Source organism: Sylvia atricapilla, chromosome 1 (assembly GCF_009819655.1).
Source record: "Sylvia atricapilla isolate bSylAtr1 chromosome 1, bSylAtr1.pri, whole genome shotgun sequence".
NCBI lineage: Eukaryota > Metazoa > Chordata > Aves > Passeriformes > Sylviidae > Sylvia > Sylvia atricapilla.
The window spans coordinates 112,714,157-112,724,374 of NC_089140.1; positions in this window are offsets into that span (position 1 = coordinate 112,714,157).

Here is a 10,218-nt window from a genome sequence, read left to right on the forward strand (position 1 = left end):
TACCAATGACCCAAGAGGCTTAGTTTCTTTCCTTCTACTTTTAGCTCCCAGTCCTCACTGTTAGTCATGTCGATTTGGCCTAAGGAAAGGTGGAGTTATAAATATTTGTTAATCACTCTCTTTGTTCTACTGTATTCACTTCCAAGCAAAAATGCATCAGATTTATTTTGATTTCCTTTACACAGTTCTTTCTTCCTTGCCAAAAATATTCACATAAAATTTCAAGGGAAAAGAACAAAACAGAGGATAAGCACCATCAAATTAAACCAAGACACAGCTCAGAATTCATAGCCATCACTTCCTAGCAAGAACATTCACCACCCTGGCCAAACAGATGTACCTTGTAAATTTCCAACATTCTAGGAACAACAGCAAGAATTATTCTGCAGGAAGAATCCTCCCAACAGACATAAGAGGTTCAGAGACCCTGATAAGCCTTAAAATGCCAAATTTTTTTTTTTTTTTTTACTGTCTATGTGAAAACAATACTTTACCCTTACAAATTATTAAACTACTACTTAACTGTTACTACCTAACTTGAAGGAAATATATTTTTTTTACCTGAAGACATAAAGTGAGTCTCTTTTCTAGATTAAACAAGCCCTGCTTTCATGGAGTTTCTTCACAGGACATATGCTGCTGCCTCCAACCATCTTGGTAATTCCCTAGATACATCAACTTGCTCCAGTTGATCAACTTCTGCCTTGAATGGAAGTACCCAGACCTGGATACTTTGTTCTAGACACAGCCTAATTAGTACCAAGTATAAGGAAATCACAACTTTCTTTGATCTACTGGCAATCTGCTGTTGACATGGCCAACTGCTCTTTTTCCCTTCAACCCTGTCAGAATACAATGTTTAATCAACCCACTGTCCATCAAGATACTGAAGAAGTTACTGAGCCAGGGTGAGCTTCTGGACAGTCCTCTAAAGAACTTAGATTAAAAGATGGAGTATGAACCATTAACCTCTGGAATTCAATGATCCATCTGTTTTTTTACTCAGGTACCTGTCCATCCATCTAGTTCATAAATACATTGCATCAATATTAGGATGTCATGGGAGATTGTGCTTGCTTAAAAAAACAAAAAAAAAACTTGCTTAAGTCAGAGCAGATGACATCCCTTGCTCCTCTTAAACATAAATCCATTCAAATCTGTCATCTCATTGCAGCTGCTACTTTGTTGATAAAGAATTAAAATCCTTGCTACTCCAGATCGCTTTTTTAAAAAAAATAACATGATAAAATCATACCAGGTATAAAACATTCATATCCTCTGTGGTCATCTTTACCACGAAAATAAGCTGCCAGAAAATCTTTACTCATATGTTTTCTCTGAAGTAGCATAAATCTGCTAGCAAAATGGAATATCTGTGGCACATTCGATCACATGATTAACACTTCTATAGGAACACTACTAATAAAATTATTACTGAGAAAAATAGAAAAAAATATTTCTGTGAGTCAAGTTCATGGGAAATGTGTTTCAGTTTCATGCTGTTTTAAAGCTGCAGTCAGTATTTTTTCAGACTTTTATCTATATTTCATCCAATTTTAATGAAGTGTTTTCTTAAGTTTAACATCTTAATTCCTGGAAAAAAATAATGTCCATATTAACTCGTTGAGATCACAAAATATATTAATAGTCTCCTAAGTATCATTTCCCTGCAGAAATTTCATAATATTCTCTATTCTCATATACATACATAGACCTAAAATATTAATATATTGATAAAAATACAATATATAAAGAAATAGATAAAATGGTTTTGGAAGAGCTCGCTTCTTTTTCTAGACCAATGTGAAATCCCTAATGAACGGTAAAATAATGTATTCAGATAACATTGCTATTTATTATATTTTTACAGTGTTGGGAAAACCTAGTTCATAAAATTTAAACTGCAATGTGCCTTCAAAATAAAAAAAAAAAAGAAAAAGTAAACCATGGAAAAGTAAGAAAAAGTAAGTGCACTTGTTAAATATTCTCTATTCTATGAAGCCTATTCTTAATAACACCTTATACTGTATTGAAACACTAACAACAAACATCTACTACAGAAGACCTTGATGTATTACAGTGTGGATAGAAGAGCTATTCTGTACAAAATATAGAATCCAGTGTTAGATGAGACTTGTTAAAAAAATGATATCCTTTGAAGTGGTTTTGCTTGTAAACATAAACATGAATATGTATTACAAAAATTGAATTCACACTTATTTTGTTTACTATAACAGTGTGAGTATTAAACTCTTAGAAATACATATGTGTAAGAGAAATAACAGAATTTTTCTAAGAAACAGGAGTGATTTTCAGAATTTCTAGAAAGCTTTAATGCTGCATATTCCTCTGATTCAATGCTGAGATCATACAGTTCCTTAACTTTAGGTCACAACAACACAGAAGTTGGTTGCTTTTTTTATTATTTTTACTGTTTCCAGGATATATAAGACACTCAAGACTTGTATCAGCTCTGAATGGATTTCACTGTGAGTCAAAGAATATCAAGACTTTAGACTGGAGTCTAAAATTTGTTCTTGACAAATGAGAAAGTGTGAAATTATATAAAAAGCCTAGTATTGACTTGATATGCACAGTGAAAAGAGCAGGTAACAAACTCCCAACAGATATCCAGGATTTAGTGAGAAACACCCAAACCCAGCCACACGATCCAATCTAATATTATCTGGGAAAATCACTATTCCTGATTCTTAAAGCACATTAAGAATAAAGATGCCTCCATAGATATGTTTCAGTAAAATGATAGAACCACCAGAAACGAAACTGTTATATTGACATTTTCTTGAGATATATGTCTACATTTCCTGAAATTACACCAATTGCTTAGGCTGTCCATTGATTCACGAAATGGGTGAAAAATCTACTTTTTTTTCCTCCCTATTGAATGTTTGAAATTACGGTTTATTTGCCTACATTTATCATTCCAATTTATTTGCTCTAATTTATTTAAGTTTATTTCACAATCTGCAGATTGATAATGTAATTACCAGCAAGGAGCCTGAATTTATTCAATTGCTGGTGCAAATGCCATGGGTTCCTTGTTTACATGAGGAGATTTTCACTAGCGCTGCTATCTCGGTCACTGATCACCACTGACTGAATCAGTGCTATTCCCATCTGGACACAAGGCCACATTTTTTTGATATGTGCCTAAACAGAGCACAAAGCTTTGTAGCTGAATGGCAGATACCTTCATTTCAGGTAACATAAAGATACTGGTAGTCACCCCTGCACCCATATGCACTAAAAATGAAGAATTTTATCCCTGAGTTATACAAGCATAAATGTGGTTATGTAGTGGCAGGATTATTTAACCATGCATAGCTATTCTGCAGGAGAAGAACTCCTACAAACTAGCAAAAAAAAAAAAAAAAATCAAAGACATCACAAGAGAAGGAAAAAAAAAAAAAAAAAAAAGAGAACATAATGTTACTGTACCTGTATGCATGAATGTAATACCACAATCAAGAAAATGTCAAACACTGATCTATGAGAGACTGGGACCTTCAGTGATAAGATAGATCTTCTGTTTCTTGGTCATGAAGAGCTTGGCTGCAATCTCCTATCTTTGGTCAGGATGCAGATTAGAACACCAAACTTCTAGTATAGCTTTACACTTGACTAAACCACACTTTTTCAGCAATATTATTTTGGTCTCAGAATTTTGGGATTTGTATTCATATGTTACCAGAAGAAGAAGAAGAAGAAGAAAAAAAAGCAGACCAGGTGTTGATGAAATTTAACACAAAAGTGAACTTAATTGAAGAAAGAGTCAACTTAGCCTTTTGGACTTCAAAAGGACTTCTGCCTAAAACCAGAGCACTGGGTATTATAAATAGTACCTTAATTTTAACCTCTGCACTACTTCTCAGGAAAAGCATTTGAGGAGAAGGGCTCCCTCCCAACAATAACAAACAAAGGGAATCTGTTACTGCAACTGAGCGCTTCCACTGTGGCTCAGCTAATTACAACTTCTTACGGCCTTTTTAACCAAAAAAAGGTGAAAGAGATATGTAAAAGCCAATGGAAAAACATTGTTTGTCAAAATGCTATGGACAACATAAGCCTAGGTGGGGAAATGAGGTGGATTTGACTTTTGGATTCAAGACTGTTTTTTCAAAACACAATCAAATCCAGGAGTGAAATCAGTATTTAAAGTTATTTCTTCAGTTTTAAAGAAGAACTGAATTGAGAGGAATTGAGTGCAAAGTTCTGGTAAAAAATTTGGACTCATACTGGAAATTGTCATTTGATTTACCATCAGTTGTATGCCACTCTATTAGATTGGATCCTGTGTTATGAAAGACATTAGATTGTTTCTAAGTTTCCTTTGCCTCAGGGGAAAACGAAAAAGGTGAAACAAGCCTGTAGACCTTCTGGTCTCACCACTGATTCAAACAGGAACATTTAATTGGCTTCAACAAATCCAGCACTTTATGCTACATGCATAGAGCGAGATATTGACACAAAACCCGATGGATTGGAAGACCTGTGTGTGATGTTACACCGAGGAATGTAGCAAAAACATATCACAGGTCAGATATGCAACAGCAGTTTAGAACATCTCTCTCTCTCCTTCCCACCTCAATTTATACTTCTGATAGTTGCTACAGGGAATCCCTCCCCTTCAGTAACCCTCCCTTTAAAGCCCTTGGAGCTTCCTTCACACTGATGGCACACAGCAGAAGTGCCTGTGAGGAAGGGTTGCAGAGTCTCTGTCTGGTTCCCGTCACTTTTAAGAGCATGATAAAGCAAATGAAAAGAAAATATGACTTTCAAAGGTGCTGGATTCTTTCCAATGCCTCCATAATCAATTTAAAGAAGCACATGAAAGGTAAGGAGAAAAATTGAAGAGGATTTTCAAGAGTATTTACTGTCTGTGTGGCTCTACTCTCTTTAAAGGTACAGGAAATTTCTCCCTAACATCATAGACAGCAGAGGTAAATTGGTATTAGAATCAAAGTAGAACATAACCCCTTTTATCTGGTGATAATCTTTTTGCAATTCCTTGATATTCAACAATCACAATTCAATAGCAAGCTAGTTTTCAAAGTACTTAGTTAAAGTGTAAGGAAATAGAATGGGGACAGGCAGGTTGCTCTTTCTAGAGCCACAACAAGTAGCTTGAACAGGAGTTATTTAGAGAGGAGATTTGCAGCTAATATATATTGAAGGATCTTTTCATGCACAGACTATAGGCAGTGATGCTTTTCCTTGCTTTAAATCACAAAAGGAAACCACGAGCAAACAATGGCTTTAAAAAGAGAAACAAAAGATAGTTCAACTTTATATAGAGTTTGTTTGCCTCCCCTCACCCCCCTGCATATCTATGTATATACAAGAAGAAAATACTTTTAAAACACTACATTATGAGAATTATCCAAAATTTTTACCAAAAATGAGAAAAATTCTGTCCTTACTCTAACTTCAAATATTTGAAAACTCATTACCTAAAAATTATACTTTCTCCTACTTTTTTGTTTTTGTTTTGTGGGTTTTTTGGGGTAGTTTGTTTGTTGGTTTTTTTTTTTTTTTTTTTTTTTTTTTTTGCTACATAGCCATCAGCTAAATGTAGTTATCACTACAATATATGTAATAGGTATTACACACTGGTTTCAATACTGATTCCACCTTTCCAGCTATAACATGCCACAATGTTTTGTTGCTTAAATTGATCTGTTTAAGCAGCGTGACCTTATCATATTATGAGTATGTTTAATCTATCTTTTGAAGAGGTTGGGCATATTGGCTGTAAGCCACTGTAAGCTTTACCCCTTTTTGAAGGAAAAGTTAAAGATCAGAACTAGAGAGCGTAAATACACAAAGCCTTGGCACTCTGCTTCCATTTCAGCACTCTGCACTGACCTCTACTGGTTTCTCCACTTCAGGTTTCATCAGTATGAAACAATCTACTTTCATTGAACTTTTGCAATCTTTTCTTCAAATTCAGGGATGGAGCAAATTGCATCCCACCCTGCTAACTTCTCTCTGACTGAAGGTCATAAAAAGATCAAGCTTACACCTATTGGTGGCAGTTTATCTGTAGTGAATGAAACGCTATGAAAAATCATCTGTTAAAAAAAAACCTCTCAATATATGTGCAACTGTAAGTAGATATTAAAGCTGAAAACTCTGTCTTAACACTATAATTACTAATTTGTTATATTTTTAAAATTTAACTGTTATCTCATGTCTTACATCATAATTAGATGTTTGCTTTATAAAATCTTGGGTTTCATTATACAATTCCGAGAATCTATGACAAAGATCAGAAGTACTACTGCAACACAAATACCAAAGTTGTGAATATAAATTTAACACCTTTTATCATCCCTATTTGAAATACTTCTGCTTCACAGAACATGCTTGCCTCTAGAAGGTTCTTCAATACAAATACTTGCTTTAATTAGGGCAGACCTTGCAGCTTTTATAACCACACACTGGTTGACTGAAGTACAGTAGCAGACTTGGCAATAAAATGTCTCACTTTAAAGGCTTTGTCAAACCAAAGTCATTACCCTGTTTTTTGGGAGGAGTGATGCACTCACCGCATCTTTTATACAAGTAAATCAAGTTAAAACCATCCATTTTTTAACTGATCACAAGAAAAAACAAAGCCCAAGTTCTTTATGTGCTTACAGTAAAAAGCGGCTCTAGTTAGTCATAAGTAAGTGAGCAAACTTTTCCATCCCCATTTACCAAAGAACACTCGTTGTCAGCAACCCCCAAAACTTTCCAATTTTAAAAGCATATTTTTAGATCACATTGTTATGAAGTTATTTATGTATGAATAACAGTTTTACATATTGTAAGAACTTCATTTCCTCTCACTGCTCCACCAGTGACTCCAAACAAACTTAGAATTTTTCAAGTCACCTATACTGTCTGGAACAAAAAAAAATTTCTACAACTGCTGCCCACAAAAACAATGAAGCTTTGTTGTTCTATTGATATAGATAGTAAAGCGGATCACAGATTGTTAAATCAATTTTAGGACAGCAAGATCCCTATTATTCATGAACCTATTTATTTCGTGCATTAACGCATGGTTTGTTTTTTTTTTTTTTTTTTTCGTTTTCCATAAAAAAACCCTTCTAGATCCTGAGTAAAAAAAAAAAAAAAAAAAAAAAAAAAAAAAAAAAAAAAAAAAAAAAAAAAAAAAAAAAAAAAATTAAATCATTTAGCTATCACTCAGCATGAATCTATAATATATGAATCTATAATATTTTTCATACTGTATAAATAAGCCCCGGAGCGCCGGTCGCGTCGCTGCCGCCGGTCCCCCCGCCCCGGCCAGCAGAGGGAGGAGAGGGGCGCCCGCAGCCCCTCCGCTCTGCTCCGGGCAAGGCAGCCTCCGCTGCATGCCCGCGGTGAGACCCACTGCTGCTGCTGCCCAGAGAGCTCGGTGCTGCTGCTTTCTGCGGCTTTTCCTCTTACCTTCACCCAGCGACTGAGGGCGGGTGTCCGCAAGGTCGCCGCTGCCTGGTCTGGCTGGGTCTGCCACCGCTCCGAGGGTCGCGACGCTGCCTCCAGGACTTGGGTGAACAACTGGATCTGATCTGCTCACTCTGTGCTGTGTTAGAAAGAAAACATTTTGATGTTCTGTCACTAGAGCTGGGCCTTTGCTCAATGTGCAAGTACATAACCGTTCTGAGATTTGCAAATCAGCCTCTTTTTCCACATGTGGGAAATTGAAAATCTCATTAAGAGTTCCTATAACTTACGAAGGAGTGAAACACATTGATTTTCACTGAGCAAGGTGTTGACTGGATCGCCATGAGACCATCTTCTTTCCAAAAGGCATTTTAAAGCAGTACTTTCTGTCAGCACTGTGCAAAATATTCCACAACAGCCCCAATAACTTTTTTCCTTACCTCTGGTATCCCAGTGAGGTCACATTCTGTTAAAAACATCCTGTCAAGCTTGGTACAAAAGGGCTCCAAAGAATCAGAATGCAGAAGCTATGCAACTTGCTGACTAACTTTGCTCTGTGTTATTTACCAACCACACAAAGAAAATGCTGTCTATTCAAAACACAGTTCAAAACTCTCTTCACAGAAAGTGAGTGAACAAACAGTCCCATGTGCGATGCTGTAGTCACATCTCCCATGAGGCCCGGTGATAGCTCTGGGGCATGGGACGGAGTGACACCACCAGCAGTCACTACAAGGCACTTTTGTAAACAAGTTGTGTGTCTGTGCAGAGGAGGAGGAGGAGGAGGTGACGGGTGTTTCTCTTTCTGTGTCTTAACATTAAGCTTTATTTGCCTGATTGGGTTGAAGCAGAACTTCAGTCTCACTTAGTCCATTGGGTGCATTTGCTATAGTCCTTGCACAGGATTTTCCTCATTATAACCCTTATTTTCTTCCAGAAGGGATCTAAAAGGACATATGGAATTTGTTCAGGATCTAGATTTGGAACTCTGGAGCTCAGTTAAGTAGCAGAAGTTAGTTCAGAATCTTCCAGACACATAACAGAAACTGATAAACTCAGTGACTTGCTCTACTTCATGACCAGAAAAAAAAAAAAAAAAAAAAAAAAAAAAAAAAAAAAAAAAAAAAACAAACCACCAAAATGGTCTAAATATTATTTTAAATTCAACTATTTTTGTAAATTTTTACCCCACTAGTTACAAAGCCACACCTTGGCAGAGAAGCAGAAACAGCTTTTTCAGCCCCCTATAGGAAGAGAATTACCATATAGACCCAGCACTGCCAGTACTGACCATGGCCTCTATTCTCACCGAGCCACTCCAGTGCCTTTCCTTACACTTAAAATAAATCACAAACAACTGTTTCCAGATTTGGGAGGATAAATAATTGTTCTCATTAATCCTTTTGTAATTTCATTCTTTAACTGTCAGACCAGCCCTGGAACCCTATTTTTGTCACAAAATCCAAACCAACCTCACTTCTTATCTCCAAGGTATCCCTTCCTGTGCTTGATTTTTTTTTTCCTTAACAGTTCTTAAGTAAATACTTTTTGATATGTTTTCAAAGGTCTAAAAGACAGGTGTTATAAAACAACTGCAGCATAAGCTTGTGAGAGGAGAATATGAGACATGGTGACATGTTGTAAAATAAACTCAAGTTGGAATTTTTTACAGTGTCTTGATCTGCACCTTTATAATTGTTTATCCGTTTATGACATAGGTTATTCCAAATATATATTCCAGGAATAAGTATCATTCCAGGTATGGCATGAAGCACATTTAACTGCTGATATTCTTCAACAGCTGAATGGTCCACAACCAATAACTGGATAACAAAAGTATAGCTTTTAAAATGTAAAGGTTTGCTAGAAATATATAAACCTTAAAATACCTAGATACATTTCTTTCATGCAAACTTGAAAAGAAGGTCTCTGAAATACTAATGATGAATGATCTTACAAGTATAGTTGTCCAAGTAACACAGGATTTTTAAAACAAATATGATTTTTTTCTCAGTGTCCAACAATGAACCAGTTTTTGGTTAGAGCTCTGCCTTTTCAAGCAGTACCATTCTCCAAAAGCAACTACTTAGAGATATCAAGTGAATCTTCACTTGTTCATAACAGCTGAAAATACTATACCAGTTTTTATTCTAAACTTTAAAAAGCCAGTGGGAAGTTTTCCACTGATCCTTGGGGTTTTTTTATACTTCAATTTTACAGTGTAAATTATCCTCATCTCTTGAAAATTAGTAATGTACTATAGAAAACTATACATATAGTCTTCCCCTTTCCTGATAACCTCGATTTTCTGCTTAATTTTCTGTATCTCAGGAACACATACCCTGCCTAATAAAATACTGCAGTAAGTTGATTATTTTGATCGATCAATATGAGGTCAGAAAGTTTATAATCCCTGTTTTATGGACTGGGAAAACCTTAGCTAAGTCTTCCTCTTCAGCTTTTTCTAAGCCCTGGTACCTATTTTTGAATAGGTCAGAACCAGCATACAGAAGGCTCTACACAAGAGTCAGATCCATAAAACATTAAGCCTCTCTAGTCCAAGTATCTGATGACTTTTTCTTCTCTCTTCCTGATCCTGCAACAAAATTTTGAAAGATACACTTTACTTTTATAGGGAAGTCTACTGAACTATGCGAGTAAAAGGAATCTAGCAATTAAAATTCTGTTCAGATCATACTCCTTTATATAATTCCAAGATAATTATTTTTAACTTTTTTTCACTTTGTTGGTCTTTGTGGGTTC